General features: G+C 41.8%; 1 non-coding gene and 1 pseudogene across 1 annotated transcript; both read left to right on the top strand.

Annotated features, from left to right (window-relative positions):
* The first annotated feature begins 2,242 nt into the window (after positions 1 to 2,242).
* Positions 2,243 to 19,979, top strand: part of LOC135273034 (ankyrin repeat domain-containing protein 62-like) — a 70,217-nt pseudogene continuing 52,480 nt past the window's right edge.
* On the top strand, positions 17,946 to 18,052 carry LOC135273036 (U6 spliceosomal RNA). Its single transcript, XR_010340927.1, has one exon. It is a non-coding gene; the product is annotated as a U6 spliceosomal RNA (small nuclear RNA).

Raw genomic sequence — 19,979 nt, 5'->3', positions numbered from 1 at the left:
GGCACCTACCCCTGTCCGGAGTCTCAGGCCCCCCGGCACCTGCCCCTGTCCGCAGGCCCTGGACCCCAGCACCTACCCAGGCTCAGCCCCTTGGCACCAATCCTTGTCCAGAGACGCAGGCCCCCCGGCACCTACCCCTGTCCAGAGACCCAGGACTCCGGCACCTACACCTGTCCAGAGACCCAGGACCCCGGCACCTACCCCTGTCCAGAGACCCAGCCTCCCCCGCATCTGTGCCTGTCCAGAGGCCCTGGACCCAGGCACCTACCCAGGCCCAGTCCCCCTGGCACCTACCCCCGTCCAGAGACCCAGGACCCCCGGCACTTAGCCCTGTCCAGGGGCCCTGGATCCCGGCACCAACCCTTGTCCAGAGATCCAGGCCCTCCGGCATCTACCCCTTTCCAGATACCCAGGCCCCCCGGCACCTACCCCTGTCCAGAGATCCAGGCCCCCTGGCACCTACCCTTGTCCAGAGACTCAGGACCCCTGGCACCTACCCCTGTCCAGAGACCCAGGCCCCCGGCTGCTACCCCTGTCTAGAGACCCAGGCCCCCCTGGCATCTACCCCAGTCCAGAGACCCAGGCCCTCTGGCACCTACCTCTGTCCAGAGACATAGGCGCCCCCTCATCTGCCTCTGTCAAGAGAACCATGCCCCCGGCACCTGAACATGTCCAAATGCCCTGGACCCCGACACCTGCCCCTGTCCAGATGCCCAGGCTCCCCGGTCCCTGCACCTGTCCAGAGACCCAGGCCCCTCGGAACCTATCCCTGTCCAGAGACTTAGGCCCCCTGGCAGCTGCCCCTCTCCAGAGACCTAAACCCCCAGCACCTGACCCTGTTCAGAGGCCCTGGACCCCAGCACCTACCCAGGCCCAGGCCCCTCGGCATCTGCCCCTGTCCAGAGACCCAAACCCCCAGCACCTGCCTCTGTCCAGAGGCCCAGGACCCCGCACCTACCGCTGTCCAGAGACCAGGGACCCCCAACACCTACCCCTGTCCAGAGGCCGAGGTCCCCCAACACCTACCCCTGTCCAGCACCCTGCACCTACCCCTCTCCAGAGACCCAGGCTCCCAGGCACCTACCCGTGTCCAGAGACCCAGGACCCCCTGCACCTACCCCTGTCCAGAGACCCAGCCCCCTGGCACCTACCCTTTCCAGAAACCCAGGACACCGGCGCCTACACTGTCCAGAGACCCAGGCCCCTGGCACCTACCCCTGTCCAGAGGCCCTGGACCCTGGCAGCTACCCCCGTTCAGAGACCCAGGCCCCCAACAGCTGTCCCTGTCCAGACACCCTGGACCCCGGCAATTACCCATGCCGAGGCCCCCTGACACCTACCCCATCCAGAGACCCAGGACCCCTGGCACCTACACCTGTCCAGACACCCAGGTCCCCGGCACCTACCCCTATCCAGAGGCCATGGACCCCGGCACCTATCCCTGTCCAGAGACCCAGGCACCCCGCTATCTACCCCCATTCAGAGACCCAGGACCCCGGCACCTGCCCCTGTCCAGAGACCCAGGCCCCCTGGAACCTACCCCTGTCCAGAGACCCAGGCCCCCTGGCACCTACCACTGTCCAGAGACCCGGGCCCCTGCACCTCCCCTGTCCAGAGACTCAGGACCCCCAGCACCTACACCTGCCCAGAGACACCCGCCCCCGGCATCTACCCCTGTCCAGAGACCCAGGTCCCCGGCACCTACCCTGTCCAGAGACCCAGGCCCCCGGCACCTACCCTGTCCAGAGTCCCAGGCCCCCCGCACCTACCCTGTCCAGAGACACTGGATCCCGGCACCAGCAGAGCAGTCAGTGGAAACCTGGGGCAGGGCGGCAGCGGGCTCCAGGGAGCCTGCTTACCAGCCGGAGGGCCTTGCCGGCCTGCAGGCGGCGCCCGCAAGAGCGGGGCTCAGAGCCGTATCTGCTCGCTGCGGGTAGGGGTACGGTGGGGGGAGGGGGGTCTCTCCGTCGTTGACTGTCAGTGCGCGCATGCGCCTGGCCGCTGGCTGTTAACGCGCGCATGCGCCCGGCCGCTGGCTGTTAACGGGCGCATGCGCGCTGGTGCCTAACGGTTGTGCTCGGCTAGGCGCTGCTTTCAGAGGCTGGAGACTCGAGTGTCCCTGGCGGCGGTTGTGGCTGGACCAGATTACCTGCGGGTGCTTTGCTCCAGAGCAGCGGAAAGCCAGTAGGAATTGAATTGTCTTGAAGCCAGTCCCTTAGCCTGGGAGATCTTTGGCTTCAGGATGGGGGTCAGGGAGTGGTTCCTGAGGGCCTGGAGGAGATGCGTGGCTAGCTGGAGGAGGAATCATCACAAGGATGGCGATGGTATCTCGAACAGCCGGTACCGAATCCAGCAGAAGGATCTAGGCATGATCCACAAAGCTGCCATCGCAGGTGATGTCAACAAGGTGGACCAGATCCTCTTACTCCGGGTGAATGAAATAAATGACGGAGACAAGAAGAAGAGGTAATGGCCGGGGTCGGGGGCTGCTAAGGGAGGCCTGGGGAGAGGGGAGAAGCCCCCATTCCTGGTTTTGGGGTAGAGGAGATATGGTGCGGGGTGAAGGCATGGGTGGGGTGGAAGTCAGGCTGGAGGTGGAGTTGGGTGGGCGGATGGGGTACTGTGGTGGGGGTAGAGTTGGGTGAGGGACTGTGGTAGGAAGTGGAGTTGGGTGGCGTTGGATGTGGTGGGGGACTATGGTGAGTGTAGCGTTGGTGACGGACTGGTGGGGAGTGGAGTGGAGTGAGGGTTGAATGGGATGAGGAACTGTGGTGGAGGGTGGGTGAGGGCATTGGATGTGATGGGGACTGGTCAGGAGTGGAGTGGAGTGAAGCTTGGATGGGGTGTGGGGTGGTGTGGGGGGTTGAATGGGATAGGGTTGGATGGAGTGGGGGTACTGGTGATGGATAGAGTTGGGTAGAATGTGGGTGGAATGCAAGGTGGGGGTGAGGTGAGTGCTGTCATAAAGGGCACTGGGCTCTCTACCCTGGCAGGTTAGGTAGCACTTGGGATGTGGAAACTTTGCCATGGGGGTGGAGCACCTAAGCCATCTTTCTCAGCAGCAAAACAAAAACAACGCTTAGCTGGTTTCTGATCTACTCATCATTCCCCTTATAGAGCACTTTATAAACCATTTTAAAGTGATTTAACAAAATTAAGTATATACATCACTTTATTTTTCTGTTTTTATGTTCTTTTTTATTGCATTTTAGGTTTTGGGGTACGTGTGAAGAACGTGCAAGATTGTTGCATAGGTACACACATGGCAGTGTGATGTGCTGCCTTCCTCCCCATCACCTTTATCTGGCATTGCTTCCCATGCTATCTCTCCCTAACTCCCTATGGAGATCGCTCCACCAGCGTAGAGACCCCTCCGTGTCTCCGCCATGACGGAGTTAGAGCCCGGACATATTCTCCCCACGCTGAGGGCAGTCGAGCTGAGGAAAAAAGAAGGAAGTGATAGAGGCCTGAGTTTGCAGAAGCCTATTCTTGATCCACTGAGCTAATGGCATGTCTGGGTGAGGCCTGCGTGACTATCTATGAGACTATTGTCTCTTGAAGTTCCCATTCTGGGCTGGTTTTATGACTCTGTCTACCTGCATTCACTAAATCCCGTGACCGCTCACATGTTACTAGAAAAATGCTACCCCTCAAATTATTGCTCGCCTTGATGTTATTTACTGTAACTGTAGTCATTGATAAGAGGATAAGAATCTTAATAGGATTAGAATCTTTTGTTTGTTTTGGGTTCAGTGATCTTTAGCTTAACCTGTATGCTACCCCCTCCCATACTTACTTTGTAATTTTCTGTTCCCTCCTGATAAAACTTTTGTAATGGGACCTACGTCAGACACTGTATGAAAAAACGTATATAAGCAACTGTGCACAAAGAATAAATCGCTGATCTGAGCATAGCTTTTATCAGACCTCCAGACCCATTTATTTCTCTATCTCTCTTTTCTTCCGCGCACTCTCTCTTCCAGGTATTAGGACCCTCTTGCTGGTCAAGAGATCCCTGGCAGACGTGCCGATCTCACGGACCCCAACAACTCCCCACCCGCCACTGTCCCTCCCCCATTTCCCCCTGTCAGACCCCAGTGGGTGATGTTCCCCTTCATGTGTCCATGTGTTCTCATTGTTTAACACCCACCTATGAGTGAGAACATGCAGTGTTTGATTTTCTGTTCTTGTGTCAGTTTGCTGAGAATGATGGTTTCAAGGTTCATCCATGTCCCTACAAAGGACACAAACTGATCGTCTTTGATGGCTGCATAGCATTCCATGGTGTATATGTGCCACATTTTCCCTGTCCAGTCTATCATCGATGGGCATTTGGGTTGGTTCCAGGGCTTTGCTATTGTAAACTGTGCTGCATTGAACAGTCGTGTGCATGTGTCCTTATAGTAGAATGATTTATAATCCTTTGGATATATACCCAGTAATGGGATTGCTGGATCAAATGGAATTTCTATTTCTAGGTCCTTGAGGAATCGCCACACTGTCTTCCACAATGGTTGAACTATTTTACACTCCCACCAACAGTGTAAAAGTGTTCCCATTTCTCCACATCCTCTCCAGCATCTGTTGTCTCCAGATTTTTTAATGATCACCATTCTAACTGGCGTGAGATGGTATCTCAGTGTAGTTTTGATTTGCATTTCCCTAATGACCAGTGATGAGCATTTTTTCATATGTTGACCTCATGTATGTCTTCTTTTGTAAAGTGTCTGTTCATATCCTTTGCCCACTTTTGAATGGGCTTGTTTGTTTTTTTCTTGTAAATCTGTTTTAGTTCTTTGTAGATTCTGGATATCAGCCCTTTATCAGATGGGTAGATTGCAAAAATTTTTTCCCTTTCTGTTGGTTGCCAGTTCACTCTAATGGCTGTTTCTTTTGCTATGCAGAAGCTGTGGAGTTTGATTAGGTCCCATTTGTCTATTTTGGCTTTTGTTGCCAATGATTTTGTTGTTTTGGTCATGAAGTCCTTGCTTACACCTATGTCCTGAATGGTTTGCCTAGGTTTTCTTGTAGAGTTTTTATGGTGTTGGGTCTTACGTTTAAGTCTTTAATCTATCTGGAGTTAATTTTAGTATAAAGCATCAGGAAGGGGTCGAGTTTCTGCTTTCTGCACATGGCTAGCCAGTTTTCCCAACACCATTTATTAAACAGGGACTTCTTTTCCCATTGCTTGTTTTTGTCAGGTTTGTCAAAGATTGGATGGTTGTAAATGTGTGGTGTTGCCTCAGAGGCCTCTGTTCTGTTCCATTCGTCTATATTTCTGTTTTGGTACCAGTACCATGCTGTTTTGATTACTGTAGCCTTGTAGTAAAGTTTGAAGTCTGGTAGTGTGATGCCTCCTGCCTTTTTTTTTTTTTTTTTTTTTTTTTTTTTTTGCTGAGAATTGACTTCGATATGCGGGCTCTCTTTTGGTTCCATATGAGGTTTAAGGTGGTTTTTTCCAGTTCTGTGAAGAAGGTCATTGGTAGCTTGATGGGGGTAGCATGGAATCTGTAAATTACTTTGGGCAGTATAGCCATTTCCACAATATTGATTCTTCCTAACCATGAACATGGACTGTTTCTCCATCTGTTTGTGTCCTCTCTTATTTCGTTGAGCAGTGGTTTGTAGTTCTCCTGGAAGAGGTCCTTTACATCCTTTGTTGTATTCCTAGATATTTTATTTTCTTTGTAACAATTGTAAATGACAGTTCATTCTTGATTTGGCTCTCTTTAAGTCTGTTATTGGTGTATAGGAATGCTTGTGATTTTTGCACATTGATTTTGTATCCTGAGACTTTGCTGAAGTTGCTTATCAGTTTCAGGAGATTTTTGGCTGAGACAGTGGGGTCTTCTAGACATACAATCATGTCGTCTGCAAATAGAGACAATTTGACTTCCTCCTATCCTATTTGAATACACTTTATTTCTTTTTCTTGCCCGATTGCTCTTGCTAGAACTTCCAATACTGTATTGAATAGGAGTGGTGAGAGAGGGCATCCTTGTCTAGTGCCAGATTTCAAAGGGAATGCTTCCAGTTTTTGCCCATTCATTATGATATTGGCTGTTGGTTTGTCGTAAGTAGCTTTTATTATTTTGAGATACGTTCCATCAATACCTAGTTTATTGAGGGTTTTTAGCATAAAGGGCTGTTGCATTTTGTCAAATGCCTTCTCTGCATCTATTGATATAATCATGTGGTTTTTGTCTTTGGTTCTGTTTATGTGGTGAATTACGTCTATAGTCTTCTGTATGTTGAACCGGCCTTGCGTCCCTGGGATGAAGCCTACTTGATCATGGTGGATAAGCTTTTGGATGTGCTGTTGCAGTCAGTTTGCCAGTATTTTATTGAAGATTTCTACATCTATGTTCATCATGGATATTGGCCTGAAGTTTTCTTTTCTTGTTGAGTCTCTGCCAGGTTTTGGTATCAGGATGATGTTGGTCTTATAAAATGATTTGGGAAAGATTCCCTGTTTTTGGATTGTTTGGAATAGTTTCATAAGGAGTGGTACCAGCTCCTCTTTGTATGTCTGGTAGAATTCGGCTGTGAACCCATTTGGACCTGGGCTTTTTTTTGGTTGGTAGGCTATTAGTTGCTGCCTCAACTTCAGACCTTATTATTGGTCTGTTCAGGGTTTCGACTTCTTCCTGGTTTAGGCTTGGGAGGATGCAAGTGTCCAGGAATTTATCCATTTCTTCCAGTTTTACTAGTTTATTTGCATAGAGTTGTTTGTAATAATCTCTGATGATGGTTTGTATTTCTGTGGAATCTGTGGTGATATCACTTTTATCGTTTTTTATTGCATCTATTTGATTATTCTCTTCTTTTTTTTAAATCTGGCTAGTGGTCTGTCTATTTTGTTGATCTTTTCAAAAACCCAGCTCCTGGATTTATTGATTTTTTTGAAGGTTTTTTTGTGTCTCTATCTCCTTCAGTTCTGCTCTGATCTTAGTTATTTCTTGTCTTCTGCTAGGTTTTGAGTTTTTTTGATCTTGCTCCTCTAGCTCTTTCAATTTTGATGATAGGGTGTCGATTTTTTATCTTTCTTTGCTTGTCATGTGGGCATTTATTGCTATATATTTTCCTCTAGACACTGCTTTAAGTGTGTCCCAGAGATTCTGGTATGTTGTGTCTTCATTCCTTTGGTTTCAAAGAACATCTTTATTTCTGCCTTCATTTCATTGTTTATCCAGTCAACATTTAAGAGCCAGTTGTTCAGTTTCCATGAAGCTGTGCAGTTCTGAGTTCGTTTCTCAGTTCTGAGTTCTAACTTGATTGCACTGTAGTCTGAGAGACTGTTTCTTTTGATTTCCATTCTTTTTCATTTGCTGAGGTGTGATTTACTTCCAATTATGTGGTCAATTTTAGGGTAGGTGTGATGTGGTGCTGAGAAGAATGTATATTCTGTGAATTTGGGGTGGAGAGTTCTGTAAATGTCTATTAGGTTTGCTTGGTCCAGATCTGAGTGCAAGTCCTGGATATCCTTGTTAATTTTCTGTCTCGTCGATCTAATATTGACAATGAGGTGTTAAAGTCTCCTGCTATTACTGTGTGGGAGTCTAAGTCTCTTTGTAAGTCATTAAAAACTTGCTTTATGTGTCTGGGTGCTCCTGTGTTGGGTGCGTATATATTTAGGATCGTTAGCTCTTCTTGTTTCATTGATTCTTTTACCATTATGTAATGTCCTTCTTTGTCTCTTTTGATCTTTGTTGGTTTAAAGTCTATTTTATCAGAGATGAGAATTGCATCTCCTGCTTTTTTTTGCTCTCCATTTGCTTGGTAGATCTTCCTCCATCCCTTTCTTTTGAGTCTTTGTGTATCCTTGCATGTGAGATGGGTTTCCTGGATACAGCACACCAATGAGTTTTGGCTTTTTATCCAATTTGCCAGTCTGTATCTTTTGATTGGGGCATTTAGCCCATTTACATTTAGGGTTAATATATTGTTATGTGTGAATTTGATCCTTCCATTTTGAGGCTAGCTGGCTGTTTTGCCCATTAGTTGATGTAGTTTCTTCATTGTGTTGATGCTTTTTAAGATTTGGTATGTTTCTGGAGTGGCTGGTACTGGTTGTTCCTTTCTATGTGTAGTGCCTCTTTCAGGAGCTCTTGTAAAGCAGGCCTGGTGGTGATGAAATCTCTGAGTACTTGCTTGTTCGTAAATGATTTTATTTTTCCATCACTTATGAAGCTTAGTTTGGCCAGATATGATATTGTAGGTTGAAAGTTCTTTTCTTTAAGGATGTTGAATATTGGCCTCCACTCTCTTCTGGCTTGTAGGGTTTCTGCTGAGAGATGTGCTGTAAGTCTGATGGGCTTCCCTTTGTGGGTGACCCGACCTTTCTCTCTGGCTGCCCTTAGCATTTTTCTCCTTCATTTCAACCCTGGTGAATCTGACGATTATGTGCCTTGGGGTTGCTCTTCTAGAGGAATATCTTTGTGGTGGTCTCTGTATTTCCTGGACTTGAATATTGGCCTGCCTTGCTAGGTTGGGGAAGTTCTCCTGGATAATATCCTGAAGAGTATTTTCCAGCTTGGATTCATTCTTTCCGTCATATTCAGGTACACCTATCAAATGTAGATTAGGTCTTTTCACATAGTCCCATATTTCTTGTTGACTTTGTTTATTCCTTTTTATCCTTTTTTCTCTAATCTTGCCTTCTCGTTTTATTTCATTGAGTTGATCTTCGACCTCTGATATCCTTTCTTCTGCTTGGTCAATTCAGCTGTTGAAACTTATGTATGCTTCACCAAGTTCTCGTGTTGTGTGTTTCAGCTCCATCAATTCACTTGTATTCCTCTCTAAGTTGTTTATTCTCGTTAGCATTTCGTCAAATCTTTTTTCAAGGTTCTTAGTTTCTTTGCATTGGGTTAGAACATGTTCTTTTAGCTCACAGAAGTTTCTTATTACCCACCTTCTGAAGCCTGATTCTGTCAATTCATCACACTCATTCTCCATCCAGCCTTGTTCCCTTGCTGGTGAGGAGTCGTGATCCCTTGTAGGAGGAGAGGCGTTCTGGTTTTGGGTGTTTTCATCCTTTTTGCTCTGGTTTCTTCCCATCTTTCTGGATTTATCCACCTGTCATCTTTGTAGTTGTTGAGTTTCAGATTGGGTCTCTGAGTGGACATCCAGTTTGTTGATGATGAAATTATTTCTTTCTATTTCTTAGTTTGCCTTCTAACAGTCTGGCCCCTCTGCTTTAGGACTGCCGAGGTCCACTCCAGGCCCTGCTTGCCTGGGGATCACCTGCAGTGGCTGCAGAACAGTAAGGGTTGCTGCCACTTTCTTCTTCTGCTATCTTTGTCCCAGAAGGATACCCACCAGATGTCAGTCTGAGCTCTCCTTTATGAGGTGACTCTTTGGATATATGGGGGTCAGGGAGTTGCTTAAGGAGACAGTCTCTCCTTTATCAGAACTCAAGTGCTGATCTGTGAGCTTCATTGTTCATTCAGAGCTGCTGGGCAGGTACGTTTAAGTCTGCTGCAGCAGAACTCATAAACTCCCTTTTTTTCTTCCCCAGGTGCTCTGTCCCAGGGAGTTAGGGCTTTATTTATGAGTTTCTGTTGTGCTGCTGCCTTTTTTCAGGGCTGCCCTGCCCAGTGAGGAGGCAGCCTAGTCACTGTCTGCTGCAGAGGTTTTGCTGAGCTGCTGTGGGCTCTGCCCAGCTGCCATGTGAACTTCCCTGCAGTCCTGTTTATACGGGTATAGTTAGAACTGCCTCGTCGATGTTTGGCCACCTCTATAATGGCAGACTCTCTCTGTAATCGTGGGCTGCCTCAGCAATGGTGGACCACCTCCATAGTGGTGGACTGCCTCGGTAATGGTGGACGCCCCTCCCCAACTGAGTTGGACCATCCCAGGTTCAGCTGTGCTTGCTGTGAAATTCTCAGTACAGAGCGTTTCAGATTGCTGTTTTTTCTTGGGGGTGGGGTGATCACCTGGCTCCCTGCCTCAGAGCCCTTTTTTTCTTTCTTTTTCTTTCAGTTGAATGGGCGACTCTGTCTCACAGGTGTTCCAGTCGCCTGTTTAAAAGGCTCCGGGATCTGTGTGATTTTCCGCGCGGTGACCCACTGCGCCGGCTGAAACAGCCACTCTGAGATTCATGGTGCTTTTTTGCCCGGGAATCTCCTGGCCTGGCTCCCTGTTTCAGCCCCCTTTTTTTATCAGTTGAATGGGTGACTCTATCTCCCAGGAGCTCCAATCACCAGCTAAAATGGCACCCAGATCCATGTATTTTGTGTGGAGAACCACAGCGCCAGCCAAAACAGCCATGCTGGTGACTCATGGGGCTCCTCCGCTTGGGAATCTCCTGGTCTGTGGGCAATAAAAATCCATCTGGAAATGCAGCATCCACTCACCCTCCGTGCTTTCCCTGGAAGCTGCAATCCTGAGCTGCTCCTAATCGGCCATCCTGGATCCGTTCCTTGTAAAGTGGACATTATTATGTGTGCTTGTAGGTTTTTCTGCATACATTTTATTGTATATATAATTTTTATTATATACAGGTTTATTACATATATGCAAACAATAATAATGAACTCCTCAGCTCTGTGTATTCATTCTTTCACTCCATTTATTTTTTCAACGTAAGCCAAATACCTTTCATGTAGCAGACACATTCTTCCATCTTTCAGGACCCCCTTCCATCCTTAAAAATTTCATTTACCTGCCCAGCCTGAGCAAGCTGAGAGATTTAAAATTGGACTATTGGGGTTAAATCTCAATTGAAGCTTTTATTCCCTTTTTTCAAATGAAAGTATTTCTGAAGCTAGAAAATATTTGTAAAAGATAACCTTTAAATACCCTTCTGAAAATTTAAATTTAGCTCACAGAAGTTTAAATACCGACAGTGTTAAATCCTACTATTAATTTTTGGAAATACTTGATTCAATACATTCTATAAATCTAAGTATTAGCAAAATAGATATTCCTATTCATTTGAATCCTGAGTTTTCTTTGGCTCTAAGTTTTCCAAAAAAGTAAGAATTACTTTGTTTTAAAAATGTGTTGTTATTTTCATTTCAGTCCTCTTTTTCTGTGGTACTTCTAAGAATGAAAATGTATTTCGATACCAATCATATGAGTAGAGCTGCCTGTTCTATATACCATATCTCAGTGTAAGGCACTGTGAATTATGGGATGCCGCATTATTTTATGTATCAGTAAGAAAATGTTTAAAATACTGACAATAGGCTGGGCATGGTGGCTCACACCTGTAATCCTAGCACTTTGGGGGGCCAACGAAGGAGGATCACCAGAGGTCAGGAGTTCGAGACCAGCCTGGCTAACATGGTGAAACCCCATCTCTACTGAAAATACAAAAAATTACCCGGGCATGGTGGCATGCCCCTGTAATCCCAGCTACTCGGGAGGCTGAGGCAGGAGAATCACTTGAACCCAGGAGTCAGAGTTGCAGTGAGAGGTTGCAGTGAGCCAAGATCGCACCATTGCACTCCAGCTTGGGCAACAAGAGCAAAACTCCGTCTCAAAAATAAATAAATGAAATGAAATGCTGCCAATGATAGTCTTAATAAATCATGAATTATAAGCAGGATTCCAAGGTCAGAAATGTTAAAATGCGACAAAATGAGCTTCTTAGTTGAAATACAATGATACCTCTAATCCTTAAAACATACTGCAAAGTAGGTATAATTGTAATATTTTACTTAATTAAAATGTTTTTGTAAATAGTAATGCTTTACAATTATTGAGCGGTTATTTGTGCTGAGAACTGTTGTAAATGCTTTGTATAGGTTCTCATGTAAGCATCACACTGGGAGATAGCTACTATTCTCATCTGTATTTTACTAATGAGGAAATTGAGGCTCATAAGGGCTCACTAGCAGTGAATGAGTGACAGAGCTTAAAGTAGGAATCAAGCCCAAATTGAACTGAATCCAAAGGCTAAGCCCTTTCTATTAAGCAACCTGCTCTTTCATTAATGTGGTGGGTAATAAGTGCTAACAAAGATTGAACTTTCTTCACAGCAAAGTAACTATTAGTTTTTAAGGCAGAGGGATAACATACTATTTGATGTTTACAATTAAATGCATCATTGTTTGTTTTGGGATAGTGCACTACAATTGCCTAAAATGTCCTCTCACTCTAATAGGACTGCTCTACATTGGGCATGTGCCCATGGCCATCCAGGAGTGGTAACTCACTTGGTGGCCAGAAAATGCCAGCTTGACCTCACTGACAGTGAAAACAAGACAGCTCTGATCAAGGTATATGGTGTCAACTTTTTCAGCATGGAATGGATTTAATTTAAAATCACAGAATAAAATGAATTAATCTCATTGGAATATAACTAGTTGTTGAATCATGTGGAAGATTTCCTAGAATTTACAATCTATTTCTTGGTCTAATACTGACAGGCTGTACAATGTCAGAAAGAGGTTTGTGCATCCATCCTCCTGGAACATGGCGCCAAACCAAATATTACAGATGTGTACAGCAACACTGCCCTGCACTATGCCATTGACAATGAGAATATATCAATGGCAGGAAAACTGCTTGCATATGATGCAGATATCAAAGCAAGAAGCTAGGTATAGATCAACCGGTGTTCTTTTCAAAGTATTTCAAGTGTATTTGTTTTACCATTGACGTCTGTAAGGGTCAGTTTTCTATATTTGGAAGCTCAAGTACTCCCTAAGTGAAGATATTTTTAAATAATGTAATTATCTAAGATTTTCCTATAAATATGGAAGCTTTTAAAGCACTAGAGGATGCAGCATATGCACTTATAAATATTTGTGAAAACAGAATTTGTGAAAGGTAATACTTTAAAACATTTTTCCACCCAAGTTTTTTTTCCCCTCTGATTAGCATAAGGTGACCCAGAAAAGCAAAATTTGCCCTTAAATCTCAAAGAAAATTAAACTATTTTACAATCAATATAATCCTTGCTACTGTTGACAGTTTTTCCCCAAAAAAATAATTTATGTGAGAGCAATTGATTACTCTTGGTCAAGGGCACAAGAGGGAAAGGTTGGACAGGGTAAAGAACAGCCATCAGAAATATGCATCCTGATTTGGACATCAGGCAATGAGGACAAATACTGAGAAGAGGGTTTTGTCTTTTTTGTTTGTTTCCAGTGTATATGTCTAGACAAGGTTCTCTTCAATTTGGGGAATAATAAGTCTTAGTTTGGGAGAGTGAGTTGTAAAATTGCCTCAAGATCAATTTTGGTAGGACTCTGAGGAAACCAGATTGGCATGAATGGGTGCTGATGAAGTAGGAAGCAGTTCAGCAGAGGGAAGAACACGTAATTAATGGACATTATTCTATTCTGGCAGAAAGAGTCACTTAGATAAGCATCTAAATTGCCCTCTCAAGTCTAGAATATCTTGATGGAAGATGGGAGATGAGGAGATACAAATAGCAAAATCAAGTTGGATTTTGAGTTTACTAGTCCGTTTCACCCTAGACAGGAAAATTGAATGGTGTGTGCAGTGAATGACTCTGTCTCTTACTCTTTCTCCTTTTTGGCCAAATCCCTAAATGATAAAGGGAATTAGTCATTTGGGTGAGAGATGAGACTGAAGTGATTGTCTACTGCATTGGTTCTCAGCTAGAATTGTGCATCACTGTAACCTGGGGACAGTAAAACGAAATCTATAAGTCTCAGCTCTCTCCTGAAGATTTTGATATAGTAAATCTATTAAAGCCTGGAAATGGATGTTTAAGAATATTTCCTTGAAGCCAGGCCTTGTGGTGCATGGCTGTAGTCTCACCTACTTGGGAGGCTGAAGTGGGAAGATTGCTTAAGCCCAGAAGTTGGAGTCTAGCCAGGTTAATAGAGTGAGACTCTGTCTTTAGCAACAGCATCATCAGCAGCTACTACCACAAAATTCCTTGATGTTCTGATACACTTCTGGGTAAGAACCAACTGAACAGATAAGTGTAATAGAAATTTCCCTATCTCAAAAACCGAAGAAATTTCTAAAGAGTTTGGAGTTTCATAGGCACTATAAATACTTCCTTTAAATTCCTTCTTTGAATATTAGCTTGACTTTTATCTTTCTCTACCTCTGTGGGTGGGAAGTTCAAACGAATATTATTTGCAACATCTTAATAGCTTACGGAATAATACCTTTTCCTTGACACCATTGAATGTTCACTGCCATTCAGAAGGTCTTTAGAAATTGCTTTGAGATAGTTTTTAATAAGCACAGGCTGACCCTTTCAGGGTTTTTTGTCTCTTAGTTGTCATTCAGGTGAGTAGGTCAAGAAATCATTGTTATAAGCAGGTTCTCCCATTAGAATAGTAGCAAATTTTTCACCTTTTTTAAAAGTTGAAGCTGTATTATGGACTATCTCAGTATGTAATTAGATTTGTAGAGTTTTGGCATGGTTAGGATGGCAGTTTTAAACACTGAAAACCATGTAGTTAGTAAGAATACAGATAGGTATTCTTTCAGTAACTTAGTTATAGCAGTCCTGTGAACTAATTATCTATTTTTTAAATGAGCTGGGAAAGTTAAATACAAATAGAATGTAAATGAATGAATGTTGGAAAAGTTCTTGAAGTGGCAATTATGAATCTTAATGGCAATTTTTATTGCATTTTTGGGCTTGAGGTTTTTGGTAAAACATCTGAAACTAAAAGGAAATATTTTACATGCAAGTATTTGCTTTACATACAACTATTTAAAAATACATTCATAGCAAAGATGAAAACACAAGGTCTGTAGTCTAAATGTGCCGCATAGATTTAGTTTAGTTTACCTCCATAAGATGTGTCAGCATGTAAAATTCAGACGACTCATACACAGATCTGGATTTCAGGCTTCTCTTAAAGGATCACATCTGAATTCCCTTGAGCTCATATCACTGTTCAGTATGCTGTGCAGAGGTTACCCCTTTATGTGAGGCATATGTGCTCCAGTCTGCTACTGTGCCTTCCAGGCACCCTAGGAGGGGTATCTGAAAGGGAAGGAACAGCATGTGGGGAAGCACAGTGGAGTGAGAAGGAAGTGATTGCTTTTTATTTACTTTCTACTTCATACATTTAAGTTCATAGGATCTTGCATAAGGTTTTCAGTTCAGTTGAGAAATATGTAATTTTGTGAATTATAAATTGTTTTTCTGCTTTACAGGGTGAACTTACGTCACTTTTACTTGCCATAAATAGGAAAAAAGAGCGAATGGTGGCATTTTTGTTGAAGAAAAAACCAGATTTAACTGCAATAGATAATTTTCAAAGGTACGATAGTTTTTTTTATTGTTCATTTTTAAACCTGAGTGTTGTTCTAGAGTGGTAACAGTCACTCATCAGAAATATTAAATTGATAAGATTAACTTATTATTATTGGGATAGAGAGAGAAATAGCAACACAAATCATCAGGTAAACAATTATTTACACTGGGCAACATAAAAAGTCTATATTGTAGGATTCATCTTCTCTTATTATGTTGACTGTTGACAGATGAGGTGATATTTTGAGTCATATGATCTTACATTAACTAAAGGGATTTCATATTGGTTTTATTTGTTTTAAAAGTGTGGACTTCAACTTGTAGCTTACTTTGACTCAATATTGAAATTTCTTAACTCTCTTATAGTAGTTTTAACCTCTGCTTCTTACATACTTTTCCTTTAAAAATACTATGTTAAAGATAAATTAGAGTTGAAAATCATTTTGTCTTTTGCATGACTTCGTTTTAGCTTGCTTTCTCTCAAGAATCTTAATGTTAGGTTATTCCTGAGTGACTGTTAATTGCTGTTGCAAGATACTGTGGGTTCATTGGGTTTTTTTCTTCTTTTTACTTCTAGTGTATTTTTATGTTATTTTTAATTAGTATGGGCAGAGGGAAAAAAGATAGCTTTAAATGGATAAACTTTTATTTTCATGAATACAAGCCATAGGTGTCTGACAATGAGAAAAAAAAGGATAAGCTTTAGATTCACCCAAGACTGGGTTTAATTTGTCACTTTTCTACTTGCTAGATGTGTGACCTTGGGAACATTGCTCATCACTAAGTATGTTTTTCTATGTGAAAAAGGGAAAATAATATCTCTTTCAATGGTGGTTGTTTATGAGTAATGTGTATATATATATATGGCATTTAATTTAGTGCCTTGCACATGATTATGAGTATTATTAACTGAAACTATTGTGGCTATTATTAGCATTATTTTTATTGTTTTAAACCTACAGATAGCTCTTACTTACCCCAAGCTGATTTTGAATTACTATATATCAGACTAGGGAAAAAATGGATAATTCATCACTTAAATGTTTAGCTACTTTAGATAAGTGACCTGAGCATAGTATCCTGCTCATCAAAGGACTTTATTTTAGCAACTTCTTCTGTGTCATATCCCAGTGGGACAAGAGGCTTTCTTGTCCCTTCCTTTTGGCTTTGGTTGCAATTTACAAACATGAACCCTTGAGCACCCAAGATGCTTGTGTTTATTAGTATATATAATTGGTTAATTCTACATGGTCAGACAAGATATTAAATTGGTAAATTATATAAATATAGTTTTTAATGTAACTTTGCTAAAGTTCCTAAACATGAAATTATCTCTCTGTTATTTTATAACCACCCTCATACTTGCTGCTCGTAATGGATCAACAAGTATAGTCGACCAGCTTCTTCAGCACAATATTGATGTCATTTTCCAAGATATATCTGGATGGGTAGCGGAAGACTATGCTATTGCTTATAACTTTCAAGAGTAAGTGTTTAAAAGGCCACTGAACAGTAAATTGAGGCTTAAAATAATTGTAACCATTACATCTTATACATCAGGTGAGATTTCATAGTTTGGTTCAGATAGGTTTGGAGTGGCTGTGAGTTAGTCCACTTCATCAGCCAGAAATCAAGCATAAGACTAGACTAGTTAGAAGTAGCAATGAGTGCAGGATTCTTTAACTCAAGGCTCTTAAGGACTTTTATGCTTAAGGATCCTAATGTTTTCCATTTCATTCCAAGTATAACCCCTGTGCATGGGATAAAATAGTTTCACATCTTGGATTTTTGTAATTAGTTATTTGAGTCTTGAAATGTCCAGTTTATCAGAAAATGTTGGACTATCTCCTGGGAGCTGTCTTCTATACACTCTACCTTGAATTTTTCAAGAACCTAAGAGGTCCCCTAAGTTCAAAGAAGACAATCATGTTTTACAAGTCAGTAGGAGTGGAAAGGGGAGGATATTCTAATTATTCTGTTGTTTCCATGGATTCTGTTAACTGGTTTTTGTCATTGAAACTACTCCTGCAGTCCAGTAAAGATTGACCTTTGCCACAAGAATGCCCCTTCTGATTTAGATCCCTCATTCTTTATAGTAATCTATACATAGGCTTCCAAGTCACAACTTGTAGTTCACATAAATATGATTATATGCTTGGCCATTGTTTCCAAAGCACCAGTACCCTGCTCTGGCTTCTAGACATCCTAGCTTTACCCACACACATAGTGAGCAAATTGACCCTTCCTCCCATACTCAAAACCTCATGTGGAGCCCACATCTTAGCCTGGAATCCTAGATATTGATGGTAAGTTATTCTTTGAGTCCCTTGTTTGTCTTCTTTCCAGCAAATATTAGTCGGGATAGTTCTAAGCTATTAGAGATGTTCAGATAGTGTTTCAGAAAGATATCAAAGTTTTTTCTTCTTTGCTACCAGATTTTTACCCCAAGCCCCTTTATATCTTATGTAGCAGCTTTTCTTAGATAGCGGAAGGTCCCATGTTATCCTTTCCTGGAGCAGTGGGCACCAACTTGTGGCTGGCCCCTCAAAGAATCTGTTTTTGATAATAAAAATCTCCCAAGCTACTTGCTTCTCTACCTCAAGTTTTTAAAATATCTTCAAATTCTACCTCATAGGAAGCCATTATCAGAATGACTTGAGTCTTAGGTAGGTGAGTTGGACTGAACAGAGCCAAGCTTCATCCATGATTCATCAGCATCCATTTATAAAAGTAGGGCTTTGTGCTTGCTTCAGCAGCACATATACTAAATCTGGAACCATACAGAGAAAGTTAGCATGGCCCCTACATAAGCATGTCACACTAATCTGTGAAACATTCCATATTTCACACAGTTACAAAAAAGGTAATCTGACTAGTTTTCTGGCAAGTTCCCAGAAAACAGTGTGAGTCAGAGCAAAACAGGTGCTAGCCAATAGTGAAATTATGCATTTTCATTACAAAAACATTGGTATAAGGTAATTTATGAAATGAGAATGGAGCTGAGTAACCCGTGGTGTGTTGTGTGAAAATATATTGGTAGTATGTATCTCAGAAATGAGAAAATACTCACTTACATTTCCTTCATGAAACTTGAAAAAATTAGAGTTTTTGTCTTCCATGTCAGTTTTAGATGACCATGGAGGGAAAGCATCATCCTAACAAAGATCTGCTGGCTCAGAGTTAAAGTCATGTTATCTATTCTAATGAGACAATCTATTTATTAATAAATTTAGTTACAAACACAAACTATGAAATAATTGAGATGTCCTGAATCATAAGCCACAAATAATAGAAAACTAATAAGCAAAATTAAGGCTTAACAACATTTTCAGAAGATCACAACATTTTAATATTAAGACATATGGGAAACTACACATTGGGTTTCATTTGTAATTCCAAAATAATTTCAACAATAAAGTTCAAGAATAAATTATTCCATTGCTTTACTATTTCTCTGAGCACATTAAAATGTTATCTTATTAAACATTTATAACAACCTAGTGAAAAAGGTAGCAAAACCTTCATTCTTTAGAAGAAGACATTGAGCCTAAGAGAAGGAACTTGTCCAAGAACAAATACATGTTGGTTACAGAGCTAGGACTTACGAGTCAGATTGTTTTCCATTATGTCAACCTTACATGTTAATTTTCTGAGTTTTACTGTCCTCACTTCATGAGTACTTTACTTTTTTCTTCGTTAATTAGAAACTTAATAAGAATTTTGTAGAGCTTAAAAACTAAAAGTATGTGGGATAAAGTTCTGATATTGTTTGATATACTCTAAGAATTTAATGTATTTGGTAAATGTTTTTCATATCAGCATTAAAATACTAATTGTATTTACTACATTTTTATACATAGCATTCGCAGACTAATTTCTGAATATAAAGCAAACAAGAAATGTAAAAGTCTTCAAAATAGCAATCCAGATAAGACTTCTGACAGTGCAGTCCTCTTGATAGTCCTATCATAGATAAAAATGTAAGAGGAAGGAAGTGATCACAGAACAGCAGTTTAAAAAAAACCACTGTGTAAATTGAATGTATATTTTTAAATTACTTTCTTGGTAATCTAGATTTCAGAATTATTTAAAAGGTTACTTGTAGTCAATTTTATAATCTCAAGCCATATTATCTGAAAAAACAATTCATTATCTTATTTTCTAAAATTCTAGATGATATTTTTGTGTAAATAAGAAAAAAGATTTTTAAGTTAGTATGTAGTATGTTTTCTTTATAGTCACTTTGATGAATTGGACTTGTAAAATTGGATATTCTAATCTGTAAAATAAATGCTTTGTATTTAGTAAATACATATTACAGCTGATCTTTGAGCAGTGTGGGATTTAGGGGTGTCAGTCACCTATTCACTTTGAAATCTGTGTATAACTTTAAACTCTCCCGTAACTTAACTACTTATGGCTTATCGTTGACTGGAAGCCTTATTGATTATAAAGTCAATTAAGACATATTTGTTGTATCTTAATTATTGTTATATGTGTTATATGCTCTATTGTTAATACAATAAACTAGAGAAAAAGAAACAAAGAAAATCATAATGAAGAAAGAATATATTTTCATTCAGTGGAAAGTGGATCATCATAAAGCTTTTCATCCTGAGAGTCTTCAAGTTGGCTAGACTGAGGAGGAGGAGGAAGTAGATGGAGATTGATCTTGGGCTGTCTTAAGTGGCAGAGGCAGAAGGAAATCTGCAGATAATTGGCCCCTGCAGTTCAAACCTTTGTTGTTCAGAGGTCAACTCTGACAGAGTGATTT

This window comes from Aotus nancymaae, unplaced genomic scaffold (assembly GCF_030222135.1).
Source record: "Aotus nancymaae isolate 86718 unplaced genomic scaffold, 86718_ANA_hifiasm-v0.15.2.pri h1tg000207l, whole genome shotgun sequence".
In the NCBI taxonomy this organism is placed as follows: domain Eukaryota; kingdom Metazoa; phylum Chordata; class Mammalia; order Primates; family Aotidae; genus Aotus; species Aotus nancymaae.
The sequence above is the reverse complement of the archived record's forward strand: the minus strand, read 5'-3'. Positions and strand labels throughout refer to the sequence as shown.